The sequence below is a fragment of the Camelus ferus genome, chromosome 4 (genome assembly GCF_009834535.1).
Source record: "Camelus ferus isolate YT-003-E chromosome 4, BCGSAC_Cfer_1.0, whole genome shotgun sequence".
NCBI lineage: Eukaryota > Metazoa > Chordata > Mammalia > Artiodactyla > Camelidae > Camelus > Camelus ferus.
The window spans coordinates 34,027,614-34,043,173 of record NC_045699.1 but is presented as its reverse complement, the minus strand read 5'-3'; the positions used below and the strand labels follow the sequence as shown (position 1 = coordinate 34,043,173).

Here is a 15,560-nt window from a genome sequence, read left to right as displayed (position 1 = left end):
CTCCTAGACTGTCTTTCTCTATCCTGCTTCTGCTGGAGACACAGGGATAAGCACTACTTCACCCCCCTTAACACTGATGTAAGAAAACCCACAGCGCAAGCTGGATGATAAGCAGCAACTGTCATCGGCTTTGTGCTGTGGTGATAGTGGGGAGGGCTGGGGAATGCAGAGAAAATGCTCATGTAAGGTGTGGCTGCACCCCAGCATCACTGAATAGTGTCCTTAGGAATGCAGGCCTACTGTGGACAGCTAGCTATCCCAACAGAAGACTGAAATCTGGGTGATTGAGGGGTATATGAAATTGACCGATTTAAATGATTGAAAGTAATTAACAAATTAAAAAATACTGTGCAGGCCGGTATAATGCAAGTCAAACAAAAGATACATGGGCTTGTTATGGTTCTAAACCTTGGCTGCACATTACAGCCATCTGAGGAGCTTTTAAAAGTTCTGATGCCAAATCACACCTCTGGCCAATTAAGTCAGAATCTTGGGAGGCAGGATGAGTCATTAGTATTTTTAAAAAAAATATCCCAGATGATTCAAAGTACAGTTTAGGTTGAGAACTTGAGGGACATCACTTTGTGACCTGTGATTTCTGGGGCTTGTTTTGGTAGGAGGATTCTGTGAGTGCTTTGCTCCACCGGGGCCTTTTTTTTTTTTTTTTTTTTTTCAATTGAAGTATGGTCAGTTTACAATGTTGTGTCAATAATTTCTGATGTACAGCATAGTGATTCAGTTATACATATATATGTATTATTTTTCATATTCTTTTTCATTATAGCTTATTATAAGCTATTGAATATAGTTCCCTGTGCTATACAGCAGGACCTTGCTGTTTATCTATTTTATATATAGTAGTTAGTATTTGCTAATCCCAAACTCCTCATTTATCCCTCCTCCCACTCTCCCCTTTGGTAACCATAAGTTTGTGTTCTATGTCTGTGAGTCTGTTTCTCTTTTGTAAATAAGTTTATTTGTGTCCTTTTTTTAAAGATTCCACATATAAGTGATATCATATGATGTTTGTCTTTCTCTGTCTGACTTACTTCACTTAGTATAATCTCTAGGTCCACTCATGTTGCTGCAAATGGCATTATTTCATTTTTTTATGGCTGAGTGGTATTCTATTTTATATATATATACATATATATATGTATATATTTCTCATAACTTCTTTATCCAGTCATCTGTCGATGGACATTTAGGTTGCTTCCATGTCTTGACTATTGTAAATAGTGCTGTTACGAACACTGGGGTGCACATATCTTCTTGAATGAGAGTTTTCTCCAGATATATGCCCAGGAGTGGGATTGCTGGATCATATGGTAGCTCTATTTTTAGTTTTTTAAGGAACCTCCATACTGTTCTCCACAGTGGCTGCATCAAATTACATTCTTGCCAACAGAGTAGGAGGGTTCCACCTAGGGCCTTTTCTAGTGTTAATTGGCAGGCATGCTAGATCACCAGATGTCACGTGGGACCTCCAAGGAAAAAAATATCCAGGGCTTTCCTGTTTCTCTTGAGAACCTTAACTCTTTTTCATGAAATGTGGGTTTTTATGGGGATTGCAGAAGAGGTCCCTGAGAAACTCATATGCTGTTTTACCCTAAATGGTTGCAGAAACTCTCTGCATGGTCCATGCTATCTGATTTAACATCTTGTCCTGGGTACAATTTCTTATTCAGTCACCTGGCTACACTGTCTGTATGTTATGTGATGACTAGGCATCATACATGTGCTGTCACATTGCAGCCGTGTGACAATGCCCAGTGGGTGTGTATGCACAAGAAATCATCTTCTCAGGACTGAAGACGGCAGGCCTCCCCAGATACCGTAGTGGTATTTTGGGGTATTAACCATGGTGGACAAATGGCAGTGTCCTGATACTCGTTCCCCACCCTCAGGTGTTTCCCACTGTCCCATTCTTGACTGTGGTCTTGTCTCTCTTGGATCATGTACTTTGGCAACACTCTCATACCTCTTAAATCTGTGCCACCCATTCTTATTCTCTGCTGAGTTCCAAACCCATTTTTCCAACAGTCTTTTAGGCATTTCCATCTGAACGTCTTATAAGAACCATGGACACAAAGTGATCGATACTGAATTTATTATCCTTTTCAATAAATTTATTACTCTTACTACTCTCTCTCCCTCCATTTTCTTTTTTTTTTTTTTATTTAAAGAAATAAAGATAGACAAAGGAAGAATTGAAAAATCGGGAGAAGGCCAGGAGCCCGGGAAACTTGTTGATTTCACAGCCTTAGCTACACATGGGCAGCCTTGTAAGATGCTGACTCATTTACAAATGCCTTTGGTCCCCATGTGTTTCTCCTCAAGATTCAAATGCCTGAGTGAGAGGAACTGATTGGCCTATCTTGGGTCACGTGCCCACCCATGACTTTAACTCAAGTGGGTGGGGCCTATGGTTAGAAACCCACCAGAATCAGATAGAATGGGATTGGTGCAGTCCTCCAGAGTAACCAGGAGAAGGGGGAGAACTTTCAAGTAGGAGAAAAAGGGTTTTATAAAGTGTCCTCATGTTACTTATTTAAGCATTATACAAGTAGCACATAAGTAAATGCGTTTGTGGAAAACCAAGTAATGAAGCATGTAGAATACCTTACCTCTCATCTTTCATCCCCAGAGGTAAGTGTGACTGAGTCATCGTGTCTCTTCACAGGTCTTTTTTGGGTGCATATAGATATATATGTAAACATATATGCATATACACAGTTATGTAGCTCCTTATTTTCAAATGAATGTGATTTTCTGCCCTCACTTAATTTACAGATCTTTTACCATTTCAAAACTTACAGCTCTACCTCATTTCTGTTTTAACAAGTAAAGTAACTTATGGTCAACATTAATTTAAGTGGTTCAGAAGTTTATAAAATGAAAAGTAAAAGTTTCCCTCCTAATCTGCATTTCCCTAAACTCCTAGTGCTGTTCCCCAGAGGTAACCACTGTTAACAGTTTCTTTTGCATCAGAATAAATATGTTTAGGTAAACAAGTAGGGCCTATTTCTAGTGCTGCTTCCTTTCTGTATCCCAACATTACAATGCTGATTATCATGTTTATCAGCCCATTTCTATAAACATAGCAATATCGATCGATGGATGATTGCCAAGATTTTTGTTAAGAAATGTAGTACTTGTTAAGTTACTGCCGGTAAACTTGCTCCTAATTTCCGACTCCCCCAATAAATTTTTTTCATATAACAGGGCCATGCCAATTATAAAATCAACATTTTATAGATATCCTTGCTGCTTATATATCTGATATGGAAACCTGGTATTCAAATATCTTCTACATTGTACCGCTAATAGGAAGTAAATACACTAGGAGCTAGCTTTTATCAAAATCCAGTTATAAGTATCTCTCTCTGGACCAGAATATGCAGCATTATATACACAGTTCCTGGGGAAATAGGCTTTTACAGTTTTTTTCTTGTTTGAATTCTGGGGGAGTTCTTTTCCTTGTTCTCAGAAAGTATTTTAGAGATAGAGAAGAAGTTAGATTGACTAATACAAGCTTTCTTATACTATTAGCCATTTGGAAACAGCATCACAAGCAGTAAAGAGGAGTCAGCTGGTGTAATTGCCAGTAAGCAATTTTGAGGGCGAAAGATTATCTTAATTGCCTTCACATGGACACACAAAGCTGGGCCAGCTCTCACCTCTTCACTTGGCTCCAGGCAGGACATTCTGGACACACTGCAGTCTGCTTCTCTGATCTTTTCCAATCAAATGAGAGGATTTATATGAATGCAGAGGAATCCCCATTCCCTTGAGTGCACTAAGGACTCTCTTCTCCCCGAAAACTATGAAGAAAAGCAGAGCAGAAAGTGGAGGGAAGCAGAGTGTAATTATTCTGTGCTGGCTCTGGGACCACTAAATACTTGATGTTCTGACCTGTAAACAAGGTATGGAGCTTTTTCTAATATGCAGCCTAAGCTCACTCTAGAACCTCGTTCATTTTTTAAATTGAATTTCAGGGACTAATGCCATATTAATTTGTCATACAATGGCACGTGGCTGCTTCTCAACAAACTGTCCCACTGATGCAGGAAAGCAGATGTGGGGCCGGAGGAAGGCTGTGTCCCAGGTCTCGGTTGAGCCCCTGGGACGTGCCCCTCCAAATGTGGGCCCTTGGCTTCGTGCAGGAAAGAATTCAAGAGCGAGCCACAGTTGAGTGAAGGTAGATTCATTCAGAGAGATATATTGAAAGGCAAGGGAAAGGCCACGAGGTGTGGGGATTGGGTGCTCAGATTAAAAATAGGTACATACTCCATAGACAGAATGTGGGCTGGCTCCGAAGAGGGAGAGAGAGGGGCGGCTACGAGGCACTGTATTGCTAGTTTTTATGGGATTGGTGGCTTCATATGCTAATAAGTTGAAGGACCAGTCTAAGTAGCCTGGGGAAGGGGCTGGGATTCCCAAAAAATTGGCCATTTCCCTCTCTTTGACCTTCTGTGGCTAGCCTTGAGACTGCCATGGTGCCTGTGGGCGTGTTATTCACCATGTCAATATATTACAATGGACATATAATGAAGCTCAAGATCTACTAGAAGTTAAATCTCTCCTCATCCTGAGCCTCAAGGCCTACTGGGGGTTGAATCTTTCACCATTTTGATGTTAATTGCTGTAGCATTCCTTGAATGGCTGTGCCCTGCCCACTTCCATCCTGTCTCACCACCTCCAAGGCATGGGACTACTGCTAAAATTTACTTAGCAGTAATTGCTCTCTGTGTAGTAATTCTGCTGACTAATCTGGAGGTAAGTCAGAAATGGGCAGAGTTTTAGCTGGTTTACCGTGAGGAAAGCAAAGAGGGGACGTCTAAGATTATATTATGGGGAAGACTTAGGATTCCCACCTGCCAGGAAACTGCCTTGACCCAAGATGCAGAGGGGCAGTCACCCCTCCACTGTTCTGCTCTTCTTGGGAGAATATGGGTTTCCCTTCGGGGCAAGTTGGGCTCTTCTTGCTGTCAACACTAGGTCTTTGTCCTCCACCTCCCCTCCCACTGGACCCTCTCTGAGTATGTAGTCAGTCCTCACTTGTTGGCCCAAGATTAAAACAGGCTCAGAACCAGTCCTTGTGTCGCCCATAGATGCAACAGGTGTTGCAGGTTCTTGTCCCGTCCCAGAAAGAATTCAGAGACAAGACTTAGAGGTTAAAAAGGTAAAGTGAGGATTTATTCAAGGATGGATAATACTCTCAGGGGAGAGCAGGCAGGCTCAGGTGAGCAGCTGCCCTGAGTTTCTTTGGCAAGTTAGTTATATAGGGTGTAAAAATGGGCGGAATATTCATTGGGGAGGGAAGGGTTTGGGGTCATATTCCCTGATTATCATCCCAACTCCACCTTCCCAAAGGGAGGAGGGATTTTTGTCCTTATTTAGTCTGGATCGGAAGTGTCATGGCGTCAGTGCGTGATGGGTACTTCTGATCTGCAAGGCTAATTTTATTGAAATGAGGGCATAATGAGTAAAAGGTTACATTCGGACACTGGAAATTCCTGCCTTTTCTGACCTTTCTTTGTTGGTCTCCAAGCCAAAAGGTGTGGTCCCTTATCAGCCCAAAGATTCCAGCTTTTCTTTCTCTGCCCAAGGATCCCTGCTGCTCACATGATGTGTGGTTTCCTGCATTTGGCCTGTGCTCCTCCTTTCTGCCCAATTCCTGCCATTTGGTCTGTGTCCCCCTTTCTCTGCTCATATTTAGCTATCTGCCTGCTCTAACACTTTCCCCTCAAGGAGTCTGGACCCTTAAAATCTTTTAAAGGGAAAAGGGACGATGGTCAGTCTTCTGTAACTGCTTCAAGCTGAACATGGACGTAGTCCCTACCTGTGGGTCCAGATCTCCTTGCTTTCTGTCAGAGATAGGGGTTTCGGGATTGTTAGTAGTGGCAGGGGTGGAGAGTGGGGAGTAGAAGGAGGCAGAGGCCTTGTCCAGTGGATGTTGATGGTCTTTATCTTCAGGTGGGATGGGTTGGAATCATTGTTGCATCATCACTTGAAGATGAAGTTGTTGTATTCTAGAGGATAGAAATTTTACTAGGTGGTTAAAAATACAAGGACCAAAGAGAAAGATGAGAAATATGGTGGCTGTGGGGCCTAGAAATGGAAGAAGCCAGGTATATCCTGGAAACCATCCCTTAAGTGTCTCAGCCCATTCCTGTTTTCCTTGGTTGTACCTGTGGAGCCAGGAAGCCTGTTCATACATTTCTTTAACATTTACTTCTACTTCTCCTGAGACATTAATGTATGTGCAGCATGTTTTGTTTATGACTGTACAAACCCCTCCTTTGCTTGCTAAGAGATAGTCTAGGGCTCGGCGATTGTCAAAAGACTACCCCTGCCAGAGAATCAAGGGACTTTTTTAAGAGTGTTAGAGTGTCTCCGGGTTTTCTTTAGTGCGTTATCCAGGGAGGAGCTTAGGTCCCTCAAGGTTGTCTCATGGTAGGCAAATCCTCCCCAAGGGGCAGCAGCACCTACCATCCCTATAATTTCCGCTAGTACCAGACCAAAAGCCCTTTTTTGTCTCACATGAGTCACATTGAGGACATTTATTTGGGCTAGAGCCACGGTTCCCAAGGTGCAGTCCCCATAGTGAAGTGTGTTGTCTAGGTGTGAGAGAGCAATGGCTTTGCTCACTGTGAGGTAGTTATCTGAGGTTCCACATAGCCATAATAATCCAGGTGGTGCTGGTCAAACCATGTGATTGGTTTGGTTATATAGCTGAAGAAAAGTTTCGGGAGGTGGGAGACAGTTACGGAGGGGTCCATCTGTATTTTGAATTTTGTTTTTGGTTTGGAGTATCCAGGAGGGGGTTCATAATCAGGGAGGGTTATAGTAAGGGGATAGCTGATATAATAACTAGCACAAGAAGTTTTGTTGGCATTAGTTTGTGAATTGTCATTGTACATGTATGTGGTTAGGAGGGCAGGGCGATGTGTAAAGAGGCTGGCCCACTATAGCACTCCAGTTTATAGGCTTAAAGATATTTAGGGGTGGGCCTTGAGAGTAGTGCTTATGTCTCCTGGGGTGGTGGGTTGTGGATGGCAAATCCAGCAGAGAGAGATTTGCTCCCTTAGCGATAATCCGAGGGTTATTGACTATTATGTTATGTTTCCATGTTAACTCTTGAGACAAAGAGATTGGATAAATGAGACAAGAAAAAGTAAGGGTGGAGTTAGGGTACCTAGCATTTGGGGGGTGAGAGAGAGAGGAAAAGAGAAAAAGAAAAAAAGGAAGAGAAAAAAAGAAACTGTGGGGTGTCTTTCAGATTTGGAGCGGGTTTTACTAAACCCAGTACTGACAGAGCACTTTTTTTTTTTCAGGTGTGGGTGCGGTGTTAAAGTGACACTCATAGGACTGTGAGAGCTAGCAGGAGAAAGAGGAGGACAATAAGTATGCAAATCCACCAAAGCATATTTGTCAGTGTGGGCGGACGAGGGTAACAGCAGGCACAAGGGGAAATAATGTTACTCAGCCTGGGGTCTGTGAAGTGCCTCTGTCCTTCTTGAACAAGAGTCTTAGGTCTTGAAGAGGCTCACTCGTCCACCTGGGCTCCTCTGGCTGTCCAAGGTCCTCTGTGTCCTGCGAAGACTCAGGGGGAGGGGTAGGTTTAATTCTAGAAAGATGTACCCAGTTAGCGATCCCCTGTAACTTTACTGCAGTGGCAGTGCTGAGAAGGACCTGGTAAGGCCCCTTCCACTTGGGCAATAGTTGGTCCACGTTTTTAGGACAGAGTCTCCCGGTTGAACCTGAATGGAAGCTGTTTCCTGGCTGGGGCTTGGTAAAATCTGATTTCCATATTCTGTAATCGCCTTTTGAACTTGTCCCAGATTAATTAAGTATTTAACAAGCTCAGCAGTTTCAGAGTCTACCAATATATCAGAGGATAAAAAGGGTCTACCGTAGGTCATTTCAAAGGGGCTGAGCCTTAGCCCCGCTTTAGGTGCCACCCTGATTCTCAGGAGGGCTATGGGTAAGAGCTTTGTCCATGGTTCTGATGTTTCTTGACAAAGCTTAGCCAGGATTCTTTTTAAGGTTTGATTTGCCCTTTCTGCTTTTCCTGATGATTGAGGCCTCCAGGCAGCATGGAGATGATAGCAAATGCCTAGGGCGTAGAAATTTGTTGCGTAATTTTAGCCACAAAAGAAGGGCCATTGTCACTTTGCAAGGACCATGGAAGTCCAAACCGAGGAATTATTTCTTTTAATAATGTTTTTATGACTTCTTGAGCTTTTTCAGTCCTCGTTGGAAAGGCTTCCACCCATCCAGTGAAAGTGTCAGTAAAAACCGGAAGGTATTTATATCCCTGGGAGGATGGCATCTGGGTAAATTCTGTTTGCCAGTCCTCTCCTAAATAAGTTTCTCTCCTTTGGATAGGCTGGAGAAGGGGAGGGGCTGAAGTTTTCCCCCTGGGTTGTTATAGTAACATATATTGCAGGCCTTCGTGATTTCTGAGGTAGTCTGAGGAAGGCCCATGCCTGAGAAAACTTTTTCTACCAAGCTAGTCAAAGCATCCTTCCCCAGATGAGAGGAGTCATGGAGTGACTAACATTTTCCACTGTAATGCTCTGGGCAGCATTGTTGTCTGTTCCTTAATCCACCAACCACCAGGGCCCTTTTGGTATCCGCTAGTTTTAGCCCATTCTATTTCTTTGTCCGTACACCGAGGTGGTGAAGGTGGGCTGGGGGTTGGTATACAGGGAGCAAGGCAGCTTGGGTTGAAGGGGCTTTAAGAGCTGCCTTTCTTGCTGTTCTGTCTGCCAGGTTATTTCCTCTTGCTATATCTGAGTTTGCCTTTTGATGTCCCTTGCTGTGGATCACTGTTACCTCCTTGGGGTCTTGTATTGCATCTAGGAGCTCTAAGATCTCCTGGCAGTGCTGGATTGGGGAGCCCCGTGCGGTCAGGAGTCCCCTATGTTTCCAAATGGCAGCGATGAGCATGTAACACCAAAACTGCTTATTTAGAATCTGTATAGATATTGATCCTCTTGTCTTTTCCTAGTCTTAGAGCTCGAGCTAGGGCTATAAGTTCAGCTTTTTGTGCTAAGGTCTGAGGTGGCAGGGCATCTGCCTCTGTGATTTTATGTAAGTCCACTACGGCATACCCTGCTTTTCAGACGCCATCATGTATGTAGCTACTTCCATCAGTAAACCAGACAGCATCGGGGTCCTCGAGGGGCTGGTCCCTAAGGTCTGGTCTGCTAGAATATACCTGCTCGATGGTCTCATTACAAGAATGAGCTGGTTCCTCTGAGCTTTCTGTTGGCATAAAGGTGGCTGGATTTAAGGTCTGACATACTTTAAGAGTTATTTCAGGAGAGTCAAGAAGGAGGGCCTGATATTTTGTGAGGTGTCCCCCAGTCAGCCATTGATGCCCTTTAATTTCTAATACTCCCTGTACCTGATGTGGGGTTAGTACTTCCAGAGGCTGGCCCATGGTGAGCTTTGTGGCCTCTTCAACTAGCAGGGCTGTGGCCGCTACAGCTCTCAGACAGCCTGGCCTTCCTGAGGCCACCGGGTCCAATTGCTTGGAGAGATATGCCACTGGCCTAGGAATTGGCCCTACTTTTTGGGTGAGAACTCCCAGGGCTATTTCCTGTCTTTCTGAGGTAAACAGAGTAAAGGGCTTGTTTAGATCTGGAATCCCCATGGCTGGGGCGCTAGTCAGGGCAGTCTTAATCTGATCAAATGCTCTTTGTAAATTTCCAGTTCACTCTAGAGGCTCTATGTCTGGTCCCTTTAAGGCTTCATATAATGGTTTTGCCATGAGACCAATCCCTGGGATCCAGATTCTACAAAACCCAGCCATTCCTAAGAAGGTTCTAAGCTGTTTTTTTGTGTGTAGTGGCTGTAAGTGGAGGATTGCCTCTTTGCGCTGGGTTGTAAGGGCATGCCTTCCTGGGCTTAAAACATGTCCCAGGTAGGTAACCTTCTGGGAGGAAATTTGGGCTTTTCGTGGGGATACTTTATATCCCCTGTAGCCTAGGAAGTTGAGGACCTGTATAGTGTTTTGTCTGAAGCTTCCTTTGAGGGGCTGCAGATAAGGAGGTCATCTACGTATTGTAATAATGCCCCCGTCTCCAATTTGAGTTCCCTTAGTTCCTTTGCTAAGGCATTGCCAAACAGGTGTGGGCTATCCCAGAATCCCTGAGGAAGGACAGTCCAGGTATATTGTTGGGTTTCATTCATGTTTGGATCAGTCCACTCAAAAGCAAAAAGGTATTGGGAATCAGGGTGAATGGGTATGCAAAAGAAGGCATCTTTAAGATCTAGGACTGTAAACCAGGTTGTGTCCTCAGGGATCTGAGTGAGGATTGTGTATGGGTTGGGAACAATAGAATGGAGAGGAATTACAGCTTCATTTATGATTCGAAGATCTTGGACCATTCTGTATTCCCCATTTGGTTGGAGGACAGGTAGGATTGGAGTATTACAGGGGGATTGGCATGGCACCAAAAGCCCATATTTAATGAATTTTGAGATTAAGGGTTAGAGGCCTCGTCGAGCCTCTGGTTTTATGTGATACTGGCGCTAGAAGGGAAGTTACTAGTTTCCTTTGAAGTTATTTTTACAGGAGTGACAAACTTTGCCTTTCCTGGGATTCCCTGATCCCAGACCTGTGGATCTACAAGTTTTTTAATTTCTGGGGGAATATTTTTGGCTGGAATGTTTGTATCTTGTGTAATATATATTTCAGCCAAAAATAAGCCCTGTTTTTGGTTTTCAGGGAGCATAAGAGTTGCCCCCAAGGCCGAGAGAAAAATCTTTTCCCAATAATGGGCTGGGGCATTCAGGCATGACAAGAAATTTATGAGTTATAAGGGTATTTCCCCAGGCGCAAGTTAGAGGGGTGGTGAAATGTTTTAGCTTTAGCCTTCCTTCTACCCCAACAATAGAGCAGGTTTCAGGGGAAAGCAGCCCAGCGTGAGAAGTCAGGACAGAGTAAGTGGCTCCTGTGGCCACTAGAAATTGGACAAGCTTACCTGCCACGTCAATTGTCACCCGTGGTTCCTCCTGTGTAATGACGACTGTCTTCTCAGGAGCATTGGGAGGTCCCGGGTCCCGTCAATCAACCACTGCCATGACTAGTGTGGGGGAATTTCCTCGCTCCCTTCGGAGCTGAGGGCATTCCCTCTTCATGTCCCATCTTTTTACAGAGTGGGCATGGCACCTTGGGTGGAGGCTGAGACCGGCTTCCTGGGCATTCCTTGCTCCAGTGTTCAGGGCTCCCACAGCCAAAACAGACTCCCCTTTCTGGTGGGGGTCTTCTGGGAGTACTTTTGGGGTGGCCAAGAGGTGGGTTAGGTTTTATCATGACAGCTGCCAGAAGCTTGGCTTGCCATCGCTCCCGTCTTAAGTCACGCTGGTACTTTCTTTCCTCCTCAGCCAGGTCTCTATTATTAAAGACACTGAAGGCCGTGTCAATAAGATGGTTAAGAGGGGTTTGGGGCCCCATGGCAAGCTTTTGAAGCTTTCTACGTATATCAGGGGCTGATTGGCTAATAAGGTGGGTTGCAAATACAATATGTCCCTCAAAAGTGTTTGGGTCTTCATTAGTATACTTTTTGAGGGTATCTACCAACCGAGCCTGAAATAGGGCTGGATTTTCATCTCGGCCCTGGGTGATCTCTTTAACCTTATCATAGTTAACGGGTATAATTATGCACCATTACATTCCCTCAATGAGGCAAAGGACCATATGGTCCCTTCTAGTGATGCCGGGCTGGCCTGGCTGATAATCCCAATTGGGATCAATTAGAGGCACTGCTGTCAAGCCCACAGGGTATTGCTGAGGCTGACTGATGTGTAATCCATCAGCATATGTTTGAGCCTGTGCCCAGATACGGGTCTTTTCCTCAGTGGTTCAGCAGTGGGAAAGGACAATATTTAGGTCCTTCCATGTAAGATCAAAGGAGAGAGTCAGGGCCTGGAATTCTTCGGTGAACCGACTGGGGTCTTCTGAGAATCGGCCCAAGCGAGTGCGACACTGGTTGAGGTCAGACAAAGAAAATGGTGTGTGGACTCTGGTAATTCCCTGAGGCCCACCTGCTACTTCCTGGAGGGGGCAAAGAAAGCTTGGCTGCGCGTTCGGTGCGGAGGGGCAAGGAGGCGTATAGAGTGGGGGAGGGGTTGAGGACGTGAAAGAGCATCTGGGCTTGGGTCTTCTGTCTGGGGCTTGTGTTCCTCCAGAGTTGCTATCGTAGGGGGCTTCTGTGTAGCCTGAATGGGTCCCAGCCGACTAGGTTCCCTTACGTAGGACTTGCAAAGCTCTGGGTTTTCTCTTAAGGCCATAAAGGCCTGAACACAAGGAACTTCTGTCCGTTTTCCCTGTCTTTTGCAAAAAAGTCTAACTGTAGGATAGTATTATAGTTGAGGCTTCCATTTTCTGGCCAGGCTACATTGTCCCCGAGTTTATATTGGGGCCAGGCTGTGTTACAAAAGAAAATGAGCTTTTTCCGTTTTAAAGAATCTAGAGAAAATTCGTTCCAGTGACTCAGAATGCACACAAAAGGTGAGTCCTTGGGGATGGAGGAGGTGTTTCCCATGGATCCTTCAGGGAGAGAATGCTCCTGTAACAGAGAAGGAACATTAATGTTAGGAGGTCCCCTGGAGACTCCGTAAGGCAGGACTGGTTCCAGGCGTCACTGTCCACCTAGTCCTGACGACCCTGGCCAATGTAGGGGTAGCGATCCCCCACGTGGCAACTTGACCCTGGCCGATGTGGGGGTAGCGACCCCCCACATGGCAACCTGTCGTGATGGTCCCAGTGTCCTGGGAGCTCACCGTGTCCCATCCTGGGTCTGCAGAACCCGAGATGGCGACCTTCCTGAAGGCCCAGTGGGATAACCTCTTTCTTTTGTGGGTGATGCCCCAGATCTCAGCATTCCATCCCCCTTCTCCCTCCCACATGCACTCCGTCCAGCGGGAGCAGGGCTGTGAACGGGGGAAGGGATATGGTGACGCGAGGTGGAAGCATCATGCCTGTACTGAGGGGGAACGGAGGGCCTGGGTGGCAAACGCCAAGTGCAGTGTCAGCGGGGCACAGCCAAGAGCATGGCCCTGTTGCCCAAATCCTGTCCCACCTTAAGAGAGGCGGGGTTGGAGTAGGCATAGACCGCATATACATAGTGTACCATGAGGGCGTCTGTTAGACGCCGGGGCCTTGTGCCGTGGTAGGAAGCAAATGATAGCCTGAACCCTATCGCGTGGTGAGGGATTGTCCCCCCACCATCATCAGGGACATGGTCCCCCAGTGAGCACCTGTGGCTGGAGGGAGCTCCCATAGGGACTGCAGCCTCAGCCACTGTCTGTGCTCTCTTGTAGTTTATTTAAAGCTGTATTTATTTTTGAAACCCAGAGGGCAAATATCCTATAGGTTGTTTGGGTCCTTAGCTGCCTGTGAAAGTTGTTAGGAACTTTCTCTAACAAGCCCTGTGCATATGTAACAATGAGAAATAGAAAACGAACCTGGCAGCAAGGTTTGGGAAGTGCTCGGTAAATTCCTCCTTCCCCCTCCCTTTTGCAGAGAAAGACCAGAAAGTGTAGCGAGGTGGAGGCAGGGAGAGGAGACAAGGATAGCCTCTGGGAGGGGGTGGTATTAAGCTCTTAACTGTGTGCCTAGAGAATGCGGCATAGAAAATTGTTTTGCGGTAGGCAAAGAACAGAACTATCAGAACAGAACTACCGTCTCTTTAGTCCACGATCCCCTCACCAGAGAGACTGGTTTTAGTGGCGAGCACCCTAGAAGTGACAGATGGTAAGAGAGTAATAGAGAGAGAAAGAGTTAGTGCCTCTCAAGCACAAGGGAGGCGAGAGGCCTTGGCTTACCAGATCGGCAATCTCCTGGCTGGCTCGCCAAAGATGTCGCCGATAGATGCAACCGGTGTTCCAGGTTCTTGTCCCGTCCCAGAAAGAATTCAGAGACAAGACTTAGAGGTTAAAAAGGTAAAGTGAGGATTTATTCAAGGATGGATAATACACTCTCAGGGGAGAGCAGGCAGGCTCAGGTGAGCAGCTGCCCTGAGTTTCTTTGGCAAGTTAGTTACATAGGGTGTAAAAATGAATGGGCGGAATATTCATTAGGGAGGGAAGGGTTTGGGGTCATATTCCCTGATTATCATCCCAACTCCACCTTCCCAAAGGGAGGAGGGATTTTTGTCCTTATTTAGTCTGGATCGGAAGTGTCATGGCGTCAGTGCGTGATGGGTACTTCTGATCTGCAAGGCTAATTTTATTGAAATGAGGGCATAATGAGTAAAAGGTTACATTCGGACACTGGAAATTCCTGCCTTTTCTGACCTTTCTTTGTTGGTCTCCAAGCCAAAAGGTGTGGTCCCTTATCAGCCCAAAGATTCCAGCTTTTCTTTCTCTGCCCAAGGATCCCTGCTGCTCACATGATGTGTGGTTTCCTGCATTTGGCCTGTGCTCCTCCTTTCTGCCCAATTCCTGCCATTTGGTCTGTGTCCCCCTTTCTCTGCTCATATCTAGCTATCTGCCTGCTCTAACACTTGCAGGCAGTAGGCACTTACTTAACCAACATTTGTTGAATTAAATGTAAAAATTCAGAGTTACAGTGGAAACCTTCTATTTGGAGTCAATCAGTCAGGAATTCCTCTTTATCTTGTTTGGATGCAGTCTGCAGGGCTGGGTGAAAGGGTGTTTTGTTTACTCTCAGTAGCTAAAAGTGATGTAGCCAGGGTAAGTCATCAGAACTATAGGTGTGCAGAACCAACTGTCAAACTTTAAGGTCAGGATGAAGAGAAAATGGGAGGATAAATGTCTGTAGCTAGGTGTCTGTGATGTGGGATACAATCTACTGTATAGTGGACAGGGGAGGGCAGTCAGGACTCTCACCGTGAGCCCTGAGTCGTGCTGGCTCCCCTCTGGTGAGTTTTCTGACATGGTGGCCTGAGGGAGTGATGAGGGGCCCATCACATACTCTGACTTCTCATAAATTCCTATGGTATGTTTTTTAATAATAGAATAGACAGAAAACCGTAAGAAATATAGAAGACCTGAACAGTACTATCAACCAATCAGACCTAATTGACATTTATAGAACATTCTACCTGACAATAGCAGAATAAACATTCTTAGGTGCACATGGAACATCTATCAAGATGGATCATATTCTGGGCCATGAAACAAGTCCCAGTAGATTTAAAAGAATTTGTCATGTGAAGTATGTTCTCTGATCACAATGGAGTTGAATTAGAATTCAACAGGAAAATTCTTGAAGAGTCCCCTAAATGTGTGCAAACCGAATAATACATTTGTAAACAGCCCATGGATCAAAGAAGAAATCAAAAGGGAACAGGAAATATTTCTACCTGAATTAAAGTGAAAACACAACCAATCAAAATTTGTGGGATGCTGCTAAAACAATATCAAGAAAAAATTTATAGCACTAAAAGTCTGTATTAGAGAAGATTTCATTTCAGTGACCTTAGTGTTGTCAACTGAAATAAATGTGCAGCCTAAAAGTTAAGAGTTGTTTTATTTGGCGGGAGGACTCCATCCGGGATGACAGCCTCTCAGATCGC

General features: G+C 45.1%; 1 protein-coding gene and 1 long non-coding RNA gene across 4 annotated transcripts in view; one reads left to right on the top strand and one right to left on the bottom strand.

The window, feature by feature from the left end:
* Positions 1-3,817, bottom strand: part of FXN (frataxin) — a 34,363-nt gene extending 30,546 nt beyond the window's left edge. The window contains exon 1 of the mRNA XM_032477801.1: positions 3,681-3,817. The gene's annotated coding sequence lies outside the window, so the exon portion shown is untranslated. The remainder of the gene's footprint in view (positions 1-3,680) is intronic.
* The window catches only part of LOC116663145, a 133,351-nt gene that overhangs the window by 59,764 nt on the left and 58,027 nt on the right, over positions 1-15,560 (top strand). The gene's annotated exons all lie outside the window — the stretch shown is intronic.